Raw genomic sequence first — 11,644 nt, forward strand, 5'->3', positions numbered from 1 at the left:
GCAAACCCAAAGGCCCGAATATTTAACTGCCAGGACAGATAGCATAGTCTGTAAAGCCCTCCTAATGGATATTTCTGGAGGTGAGTAAATGAGAAATATAGTTTAAGATTTGTTTGAATATTATTGTAATAACAAACCCCGAGTTATTTGGGTATTTCAGACCAAAGGCCAATATGTGTTAAAAAGTGTATATATATCGTATAACGGTTAATATTGTCTAACGGTGGCTAGAGTCCCAAACCTTTACGCAGCTTTTACACGGTTTACCTGATCTGGAACAACATGAGGGGGATACACACTCTCAAAAATCAGGCAGTCAGTCGCCATCAGACTTTTTTCGTTGTAAGTCCTTACAATTAAACACATACCCAAGAATATTTATATATAAAAAATAGTGTGTACTATTTTAAAAACGATTTTATGTATTTACAGTCGACATACCGCCAAGAATGATAAAGGATTCGTTATGGACAGCGGACACGAGTGACATGGATGCAATTCTACCGTTCTGTACGCGCGTTTTTTCAAACTCACCGGGAACGTCCACCCCCTCACGACATATTCCAGACCCCAACAGGCAACGCACAACTGTGGCCCAAGTACATTGCTCAGATTCAACCCCACCCGAAAAGTACGGCTGGGCCGGGAACTTGAGGCTTCGCGAGCAGGCGCTCCAAGGACATGGTATGAGACCATTATACGTTTATGTTATGTGTTATACGTCTTTTTATTAGTTATACCTCTTTTGATAGAATATGTTAAAACAAGGACAAATAATGTTTTTTCAGACTGCCCGGAGACAGACCCTGCAGAATCGGGAACGCTAGCTGAAAAAAGCCCAGAGCCCTCGGTATCAGCAATTCGTCAGAACAAGCGCCAAAAAAGCCTAGGTATTTTAACGATGTATTGTTAATATATATATATTATTAGACCTGAAATGTATTTGACATTTTATGTATCTAACATATTTTATATTTAATAACGTAATTTTGTATGTATTATTTTCATTCAGACTCAGCCCCGGCGAAAAACGGCACAGACGGACACATACACCTAGAGCTGGGGGATTCCGGCGCCCCGAACATTCCCGATGAAACAACCGATAGACCTGTTTTTAATGACATTTCAGATGTTGACGACCAGCTTTTCTGTGATGCGGCCAACCTTATCGACCCCGTCAATTCTACGGCATCAGTACCTGCAGTAGAACAAGAAAGGTTTTTCACATTATTTTCCAGGGCTTTGAAATCAAGGAATGTTTTGCTATACAAACGAGTGGGTGATTTAATTGAGAGACAGTACAGAGACGATATGTTATTCTGGCATAGAACAATTCCCCGCATGTTAAACAGCAAACCCATTAAAAAACGCAAATACAGACGCTAAAATCATACATGTAACCACCAATCATTCCCGAAATACCCAAAAACGCACATCCTTAATTATCCAAATGGCCGAACTACAGAAACAAGGTGAGACAGTTGAAAGCCTCTTAGCGCAGATCCCGCCAGAACTCTTAGAAGTTATTACACGTATGAACGAGTCTGGGGTGTGCGATGAAAGCATATTATCCCAGATTCCAGCCGAACTCCTAGAAATGATTAATCGCATGAACGAGTCAGGGGGGCCCGATGAAAACCTGTTATCACAGATTCCCGAAGCCCTCATAACCTTAATTAATCGTCTGAACGAGAGTCAGACATTTTCGGCCCCGGCAACCCCAACAGAGATAGACCAACCAATATCGCCCAGGTCCGTAGAGTCTGAAACGCCACAAGATGTTTTTGGGGAATTGGAAAATTGTCTAATACATCTGGCGGGAGATGGTCTTGATAGACGTGTCCGGGTTGTGTACCGGAATAAATTCAACAATACAGAGATTCGACAGTTTTTCAATTTCCTATGGGTGAATCAGAATCTTGACTATGCGTTGTTTTACATGATGATAACGGACACTCTGAACGATCTGTTAGAGACGGCTAGAGATTATGGCGAACCACGGGATGTTCTACAGTTGGAACTTTGTGGAGATAGCCTGCATAACACAGTATCTCTTATTTTACCCAATGGCGAAGCAGATCTTGAACAATTTACCGCGCTGCTAGAACGACTTGTTCAGTCAAATTTAGCCATCATAGCCGATCGAACCCTCGAGCTTGTAGTTCAAATAATACGTCAACCCCAGGGGGGTGGTGGGCAGAGAAGGAAGCTTGATAGCCTAATGCAATCGGAAATCCTAAGCAATAAAAGGGCCTACCTCATAAACGTTCACAATCCCGATAATAAGCTATGTTTTGCAATAGGCCTAGCGCATTTACTTAACCCAGGATGTACTGATCTGACGGCATTGCAAAAGGCTAGAGAGATCCAAACGGGGGTGGGTCTCGGTATACATGAGGGGGTTGCTTTCTCCGACATAGTCAAATTTGAAAACCTTCTGAATATCAAGATTGTGGTTTTGTACCACAGTAGAGCTAATGCATCTCTCTTGAAGTTCCAAAACACCCCCCAACCGCACCCGCAGATTCTGTATTTTTATGTGCAAAACGAACATTACTACGCCATTACCAACATCACGGCGTTCCTCGGGACCCCCTATGTGTGTCCATCATGCCATACCAGCTACACCCGAAAGGGGGGGCACTCGTGCCGTTATAACTGTTCGGTATGTCAAGATGCAGAGTGCCCAATGCAACCCTTAAACTTGACACCCTGTGCTGATTGCCACCGCACATGTCGTTCGACCTACTGTTACGCTAAACACAAAATTGAAACATGGCACCCTAAGGCCTGTAAATCTGTAAGCATTTGTGCCATTAACAAGAAATGCCCAAAATGTCATTGCAATTACAACCTTAAAATAGATAGCCCTAAACCACATGTGTGTGGAATCATTCATTGTCCAATCTGTAAAGAGCCTTTGAAAAGCAGAGACGCTGAAGTGGTTCAAGAAGTGCCACACGAGTGTTATATTCAACCCTTGGCTGAAGATGAACATTCAGAGAAATATGTGTTCTATGATTTTGAGACAAATCAGCAATCGGGGGATCATTTGCCTATTTTTGTATCTACCATGACATTCAAGGGGGAAAAGTGGTCTGCAGAAGGATCCAATTGTGCACTACTCTTTCTAAAACATTTTAGAAAGCCACAGTACAGAAACTTCACGTTTATAGCCCACAATGCTAGAGCCTACGATTCTTACCTGCTTCTGAATCCCTTGATACAGCAAGGCGTGGCACCCTGGGTCGTAGCTCAAGGTAGTAAAATCTTGTGTTTTGTAGACCCAGCCTTCAACCAGAGATACATTGACAGTCTAAGCTTCTTACCCATGCGATTGGCTCAAATGCCAGAGGCCTTGGGTTTTGAAAACTCTGTGAAAGGTTGGTTCCCCCACTTCTTCACATCTGATGAGAATCTACATTATGTCGGAGCATATCCCAGCCCTGAAATGTACGGGTGTGATCAAATGTCTCCCAAAGAGCGTGAGAGATTCATGACGTGGTACGAGACAGTAAGACATGGCACCTTTGATTTCCATAAAGAGATGGAATCATACTGTGACAATGATGTGGTTATACTTCGTGAAGGATGCCTCAGATTCAGAGAAGAGGTAATCAAAGATGCAGGTATTGACCCCTGGAGTTGTACAACTATTGCATCGGCATGCATGAAAACCTATCGTACACACTATTTGCCGCCCGCTTCAATAGCCATTCCCTCGCCTGACAACTACCGACGCCAATTCAAGTCATACTCTAGTGGGTCCATTCAATGGTTAGAGTATATGGCCCAGGATAAAGACATTTTTATTCAACATGCTTTGAATCTAGGGGAGAAGGCATTTGGCTCTTACCATGTAGATGGCTACACACAGATTGACGGGGTTGAGACCGCGTATGAGTACAACGGTTGTTTCTTCCATGGTTGCAAATCTTGCTTTGTGCCCCAGACCCTGTGTGTCCTAACCCAAAAGACTTTTGGGGAAATGTACCAAGAGTTTCAAGACAAAGTTGATTCTTTACAGGCTACTTACGGTCTAAAAGTGGTTGTTTTGTGGGAGCACGAATGGACAGCCCTCAAAAAGTCTGATCCTAATGTTCAAGCCTTCCTTTCCAGCTTTGAAACCCCCGAGCCCCTGGAACCGCGCCAGGCCTTGTATGGCGGCCGTACCAATGCTTTGACATTGCGGTATGTAGCGCAACCCGACGAGACAATAGGCTATGTAGATTTTACATCCCTTTATCCTCATGTAATGAGTTCCTCATGCTATCCTATAGGGCATCCAGAAATTATTCATCGGGATTTTGACTTACCCCAAAACTATTTTGGTCTGATCAAAGCAACAGTCTACCCTCCTAGGGGTTTGTTTATACCTGTGTTGCCTTACAGGGGCCCTCAAGGAAAACTTTTCTTTCCCCTTTGTCGCACATGCAGTGAAAACATACAGCAAACCCCATGTGATCACTCAGATCAAGAAAGAGCCCTGACAGGGGTGTGGGTCACAGTTGAATTCTCTAAGGCTTTAGAGATGGGGTATCGTGTGGCCAAAATCTTTGAAGTATGGAACTTTACCAAGAAATCAGACACTCTTTTTAAAGAGTACATCAAAACCTTCTTGAGATGTAAGCAAATGGCTTCAGGCTATCCTGCATCGGTCACAGATCAAGAGAGTAAAGACAGGTACATTCAAGACTATCACGACAGAGAAGGCATCCTTCTTGACCCTGACAGAATAGAGGTCAACAAAACCAAACGAAATGTGTCGAAATTGTACTTAAACTCGCTTTGGGGCAAATTAGCGCAGAGGTGTAATATGCTAACAACGTCGATTATTAAAGACCCGGAAGAATTTTTGGAATTTGTTTTTTCGGACCAATACGAAATTTCACATTTTTCATTCTTGAGTCAAGACATTGCCTTGGTGCAATGGCGACGTAACAAGAAGTGGGTTCTACCTCCGGGTAATGTAAATGTGTTTCTTGCAGCATTTACCACGGCCTATGGCCGACTTGAACTGTACAAGCTCATGGAGCAGCTTCAGAGGCGGGTTCTTTACCACGACACAGACTCTGTGGTCTATGTAAGCAAACCGGGGGCTTGGATCCCCCCACTCAGCAACTATCTGGGTGGCTTAACGAGTGAACTCGCAGAGGGTGACCATATCACCGAATGGTCCTCCTGTGGTCCTAAAAGCTATGCTTTTAGAACTAAGGACAATCACGTGGTTTTGAAAGCCAAAGGCGTGACTCAAAACTATGAAAATGCCCCGCGTGTAAACTTGGAAACAATCACACGCTTGGTCGAGGGGTTCCTAAATGACAGGAATAGTGACTTGGAGATTTTGAGCTCCTACAAAAAGATTGTTAGAGATAAAAAGGGCTTCCATCTGAGGAATGCACCACTCACTAAAAGATTCAGGGTTGTCTATGACAAGAGACGGCTTTTGCCTGACGGGACCACATTGCCCTATGGCTACTGACTTATGCTACATGCAGCAGTGTGTCAGGCGTGACTCAAAACTATGAAAATGCCCCGCGTGTAAAACTTTGAATCAGTCACACGCTTGGTCGAGGGGTGCCTAAATGACAGGAATAGTGACTTGGAGATTTTGAGCTCCTACAAAAAGATTGTTAGGTCTAAAAAAGGGCTTCCATCTGAGGAAGGCCCCCACTTACTAAAAGCTTCAGGGTTGTCTATGACGAGAGACTGCTTTTTTGCCTGACTGGACCACATTGTCCCTTTGGCTACAGACTTATGCTACAAGCTACAGGGTGTCTTAAAGCTTAAGATATAATGACTGCTGTAGAAGGTTTTGACCCCCGGTTGCAACTACCATTTTCGGCCTTAATCGCAGGGCCTTCGAATAGTGGTAAAACTTGTTTTGTAAAAAGTATTTTAGAGAATTCTGAACATGTGTTATCTCAAAAGCCTGATAATGTTGTGTGGTGTTATTCTTGTTATCAACCTCTGTATGATGAATTGTTGAAGACAATAAAAATCAAGTTTGTTGAAGGAATACCTGATTCCCTGTCTGATGATGAACTTTTACCTCCTCATAAAAACAATCTGCTGGTTTTGGACGATATGCTATTTGCAGGTAGCGAACATCCTGAAATTGCCCGAGCATTTACCCAATATACTCATCATAGAAACCTGTCTGTGCTTTACTTGGTGCAGAATGTGTTTCACCAAGGTAAAAATAGCCGCACCATCAGTTTGAACGCCAATTACATGGTTTTGTTCAAAAATCCTAGAGACAAACTACAAATTAACACTCTAGCTCAGCAGATGTACCCGGGAAGGAAATCCTACTTTATGGAGAGCTACGAGGACGCTACCAAAGCGCCATTTTCTTATTTAATCGTGGATTTAAAAGCAAATACTCCAGAACACCTTAGGCTACGAACAGGTCTGTTTCCGTGGGAGTGGCCGGCTGCGTACACACCTAAAAAGTAACCGCTATGTCTCTGCGTTTAAAAAGAAACTTGCCCCTCTTGAGAAGCCTAGTTGGGGCTACATCTAATGAACGGAAGGCCATCTTGGGTCACTGTTCTTCAGATCTAATATTATCCCTATGTGAGATTGTTTTGAATCTTCTCAAAGGACGCATTCCACTCACCCTGACACAATTGAAAAAATTAAAGAGACAAAAGACCGCGATCAAGCTCTTTGCCAATAAAAGGGTCAGTCTTCAAAAGAAACGACATAGCATACAACAGTCTGGGGGTTTTCTTCTACCTTTACTAAGTATAGCCGTGCCCTTCATCACCAGCCTTATTGCAGCCCGACGTGGGGGTTGAACACATAGGGTGATGGCCAATAAAATGTATCTGGTGCCACAACAAGAGTTGGATAGACTTAAAAAACAAGTGCAGGGTCCCGAAAATATCAGACAAACAGCGGAAAATGATTTGGATACGGCCATGAAGGATATTTTGAATCAAAAAGGCTTGAACCCCTATGATAAGGTCCAAAAATACACAAATCTCTTGCAAAGGTATTTGTCCTTGGTGAAACAAGGGGAGAGAGAGACAGGCCATTTAACTATTTCCCTACAGGACCCTTTAAAAGATGACGAGCCTAGCGAGAGCCACGCCCCTGTAATGCCGGTACCTGTGAGCTTACCGTCTGAAGCTCAAACGCCTGTTGAAGATAAAGTTATGCATGACATGTTAGCCCATGTTCCGGCACGTAACAGGAAAAATGTTAGCTACATTATGAACAAGCTAAAAGACTCAAAGGGGGCCGCTACTTGGAACGACAAAGGAGAGTTTATCCTTCAGGGCTCGCTTGTCAAAGGTTCCCATATGCTGGACTTGCTTAAAAGTACCACATCTGCCCACAAGGTTGCTGATGACAGAAGACCTCCAGGATGGCTTCAGTTTCTTAAGGCCCTGGCCATCCTCAACATACCCCTCTCGGGTGTACCCAACTATAAGACTCGTCAACAGATTCACTCTTTAAAACACACACCTTCAACGAAATACAGCACCCCTAAAGACGCCCCAAAACCCTCGCATCCTTATGAAATGAATGACGATAACCCATTTACCCCCCAGAACGCCTCCGGACCTTTCCCTAATCCCGATCTCTCTGGGTGGTTAGACTTTTGAATGACTTTTGAATGACTATGATTAAATTCAATAAATTTTATTTGAAAAAATAAGCAATTTAACATTTGTGGCATTCTTGAAACATTTGGCGTGAGCATACGCCTTGATTACACGTTCTTAAATGATACACATTTGAACACTTTTGATATTTTCTAACAAAACAAGCTACAACTTTATCATTACTTCTTAAATCATCCTTATAAAGAGACATAACATCTTCAAAATAAACTCCCCGGGCTCTTTGGCATAGATAGAATACACAGTGGTGACCGCATGTTGTGGAAAGGTTATCTTGCACCTGTTTGGTGTTGTAGTATATCTTTGAGCCGTTTTTGGTCAAAAATTCTTTAATAGATTTAGGGAAATGTGAAAAACCCGGGGGAAAGCCATAGGAATCAAAAAAAGTTGAGATTTTTCTTCCTCCTTCCGCTTCTAATGTCACAGCTAGCCAATGTTCACCCGGCATGTGTTTAGGATGGGTATTGACAATAAACATGGCAGGCCGCACCATCCATTTCTCCATAGGTAATTCATCACAAGCCAACACGCCGCAAAATTGTTTTCCAATCAGTCGGCTCATGAGCCCTTCCAACTCTTGGGTATTCATGTCTTTGCTCAACGATCCTTAATAATAATCTACTAAAACCTGTCTTCGGCTATTCACCTCCAAGATTGAATCAGAGCAGGCATAAACAATCATGCTAACGGTACAGGCTAAAGGTGTACGGAAACGCATCTCCAGCCTGAGGTTACCTTGGGACACCACCGAAAGATTTCCCGAGGAGTCATCATCAGGGGATAAATTGAAAGCATACATTGTGTAACCCTCTGCAAAATCATTTCTGTCAATAGGTAAAGAGAGATCTTTTAGATGCCTCCCGGTAGCCAGGAATAGATTGTAAAATTCTCGCACAGATATGTTGTTATTAAATTGCGGTTGGAAAGCCTTAGCAGGGACCTGACGTCCGTCCTGACACAGAGCTACATACTCTGCATTGAAGTGTTGAAAATTAAATGGGTTTTTATTTAAGCTGCCCGTATTGGAGGCGTGATCAACCAAACCTATAACCACATATCGCGGTAAAGGCCCTAGAAATAGGTTTTCTTGACTGCAGATTCTGCTGCCCACGGGTATGCTAAAGGTTTTCATGGTAATTCTTTGGAGAGGGTAAAGGGCATTTCCTTTCATCAAAGCCTGTGAGTGACCCAGACGAACGGCCGGAGATACAGACACTTTTTTAATAAAAAGCGTGGCCCCCAACACTTTTAAGCTAAAGTCCCCGTCCGTTGCAGACATTAGGCAAACTCATCCTTGGCCCTGGTTAATTTTAGTCTTAAATCAACCGCATTTAAGAGTAAACGTTCTTGAAAGAAAATGTCAGAGTGTATAGGGCCTAGCAGATGAAACTCTCGAGATTCTGCACAGTAGCGAGCCCGTGCCTCCAGTCCTTTATTTGCACCGGTGGATGGGTCTGACGATTCCATAGAGGCTCCTGCAGTATCCTTGCTAAACAGCCCTGCGCTGAATTGGGTCTTGAGCGTGTCTTCCGAGTAGTTGAGTAAACATTCCATGATGGCCCGGTATGGGTATGTGGCACTGCTTTGACTGATTAGACGTTCCCCCAAAGTCACATCCACTTGGGAGAAGATGGTGGCCACGGGGTAATTAATGAGACTCACTTTGGCATCGTTTGCAATATCAGTACCGTCTCTTTTGGTCACTTTTAGACGCAAATGCACCAAGGTGTTGTTGAGGTCCAGATAGTTGTCACCGTGGCCTGGTATAAAAAACTCTATGGGCCCGTTGTCTGTAATGGTAGAGAGTGGGGCTATCTCCACATAACTGGACCTCTCTACTGAATGTTGGGTTAAGGGGGCCGTGAAAAGATCGAGCTCTGTCTTTATAGCTTCAGAGGACATGCGGTGTAAAAGAGCCATGTTGCTTGTTCTTTTAGAAAATACTTCCGAGTATTCTTTTTACCGTTTTTGGTCCAGACCTCCTCACTTTACCCCGTCTTTGACTAACTGAGTTTCTTTCAACCGTTAACCTCCGTTTTTTAGGCGCAGGCCTGCGCCTTATACCCGGAGGCCTCTTTTTCGTTCTTCGAGACAACATCATCAACCCTGAGCCTTCTTGACTCTCGACATCTGGTGACGCCCTTCGGGTCATAGCATTGGCTACAACCTCACTTACTATATTTTTTGCTGCTGATTTTAAATGCGGTTTGGCTATGCTGAGGCCTCTCTTCATAAACGGTAAAACCATCCTAAAGAGGTTACGAAATATACCTCCTATCCCCGAACCATACATGGTGGGGGAACCATAATAGCCGGGTAACCCATTACCCACCTGATCAACATAGTATGAGACATACCGGTTAGGGTCGAGATGTCGGTGTTCCATAATTTTAATTTAAATGTCTTATATAAAATATATAATACTTATATATGTAGAGAGGTTTTGGTGGGTCTAAAGTGGATTTTTACAATCGTTTTACCATAAGTAAATTCAATGTTTTCGTTCTGATCCGTTTTAAGCTCAACAAGAATGTTTTCAATATATTTCTTGCTTACAGGTACGTAGTGTGGCTTGTCGTAGGTGACAGTGACTATGTCCCCATCCTTTCCGTCTATATGAACCGTTCTCAGGAGTGGCACACAGCTGTCTCCGACCCTTTGATAGGATATGATGTCGGTATACACAAATATGTTGTAAAATCCTGCATGTATATCCGCAGGGAATGGGAATAATTTATCGGTCACATACGTCCATTTATCGGGACCCATCCCCAAAATGTATGCTAAATTACCGCCGGTCTTTATCCCCCCGGAAGCATCTCCTGAGATTTGTACACGTTTATGTATAGGGTTGTACAACAGGAATATTTCCATCCTGTTCTGCGATAGGCGTTCATTCAACTCGGAGACGAGCCTGTCTACGGTTCTATAGAACCCTTTTTTAACCTTAATATGTTTTGCAGGTTCCGATAACTTTTTGAAATAAAAATCCCGGTCCTTATCCTTGATATTATACCAACTATGGGGGTATGTAATCTCGCTGAGACCTACTTCCCAGGCCTCGGATAACTCTATAGGCTTTGGAAAATTGGTTGTATAATTCGAACTCTGATTATTACGATATATATGTGCGGACGCATTACTGGGTAGAGTCAGGTAGAAGCCGCTGTGTTCCATTATGCACTCCGGTGTACACACGAATGAGGCTGTATTTTATCATGCCTGGGGGTTTAAATTAACCCCGAGGCCTCCACCACATCCTGCTCTAATACCCAGCTGTTGAATTTTTGGGGCCAGTTTTTCCAGCGGACCAACACCCATTTTTGACCCTTTTCTCTCTTTTGAGCTAGAATCTCCTCCACGTGGAACACTTTGTCTTTACCCACCTGTACCTTCTGTAATTCCTTCTTATAAAAAGATCCCTCTATAATTTCCCCGTCATAATCTTTTAATGTGTAGACCGGGGGTATGCGCGGCAGACATTCTGTAATCGTGAAAAGCTCGGCACTGTATCCTTGCATGTATCTTTTATCGAAAACACCCCTCAACTTGGATATGCGAACCAAGTCCCCCACAGCGAATTTAAAAATAATTTTTCTCTTACGGCAAAGGGGGAGCAAACCATACAGATTTTTAAAGACTTGAAAAGAGTTTTCCGAAGAGACCTCTGAGGGTTTCATCCTTATACTCTTATGATAACTATTGTTATACCCCATTACTAAATCTTGAACTATATCGATATATCTATGCGTGTTGTGCGCTGTAAAATAGCGCCACATGCGCTCCTTCAGAGTTCTGTTAAAGCGTTCAACAACGGAAGCTTTCAAATCTGAGCCAGTAGCAAAATGTACTATATTGTGCTTTTTCATGAGTTTCTGAAAAGTCTTATTAAAAAATTCTTTTCCGCCATCAGTCTGCACTTTCTTCGGGGCGCCTCCTTCCTTCAAGATAGATTCAAAGGCCCTGGTCACTTCTGCACCACCCTTATTTTTTAAGACCCTGACAAAAGC

At 43.2% G+C, this 11,644-nt stretch overlaps 1 long non-coding RNA gene across 1 annotated transcript; it reads left to right on the forward strand.

The window, feature by feature from the left end:
- The first annotated feature begins 145 nt into the window (after window positions 1-145).
- Window positions 146-1,425, forward strand: LOC118966710 (uncharacterized). The gene is made up of 3 exons (XR_016484042.1): window positions 146-684; window positions 789-890; window positions 1,013-1,425. It is a non-coding gene; the product is annotated as an uncharacterized LOC118966710 (long non-coding RNA).
- The last annotated feature ends 10,219 nt before the right edge of the window (window positions 1,426-11,644 follow it).

Source organism: Oncorhynchus mykiss, chromosome 10, assembly GCF_057628025.1.
Source record: "Oncorhynchus mykiss isolate SJ-2025 chromosome 10, ASM5762802v1, whole genome shotgun sequence".
In the NCBI taxonomy this organism is placed as follows: Eukaryota; Metazoa; Chordata; class Actinopteri; order Salmoniformes; family Salmonidae; genus Oncorhynchus; species Oncorhynchus mykiss.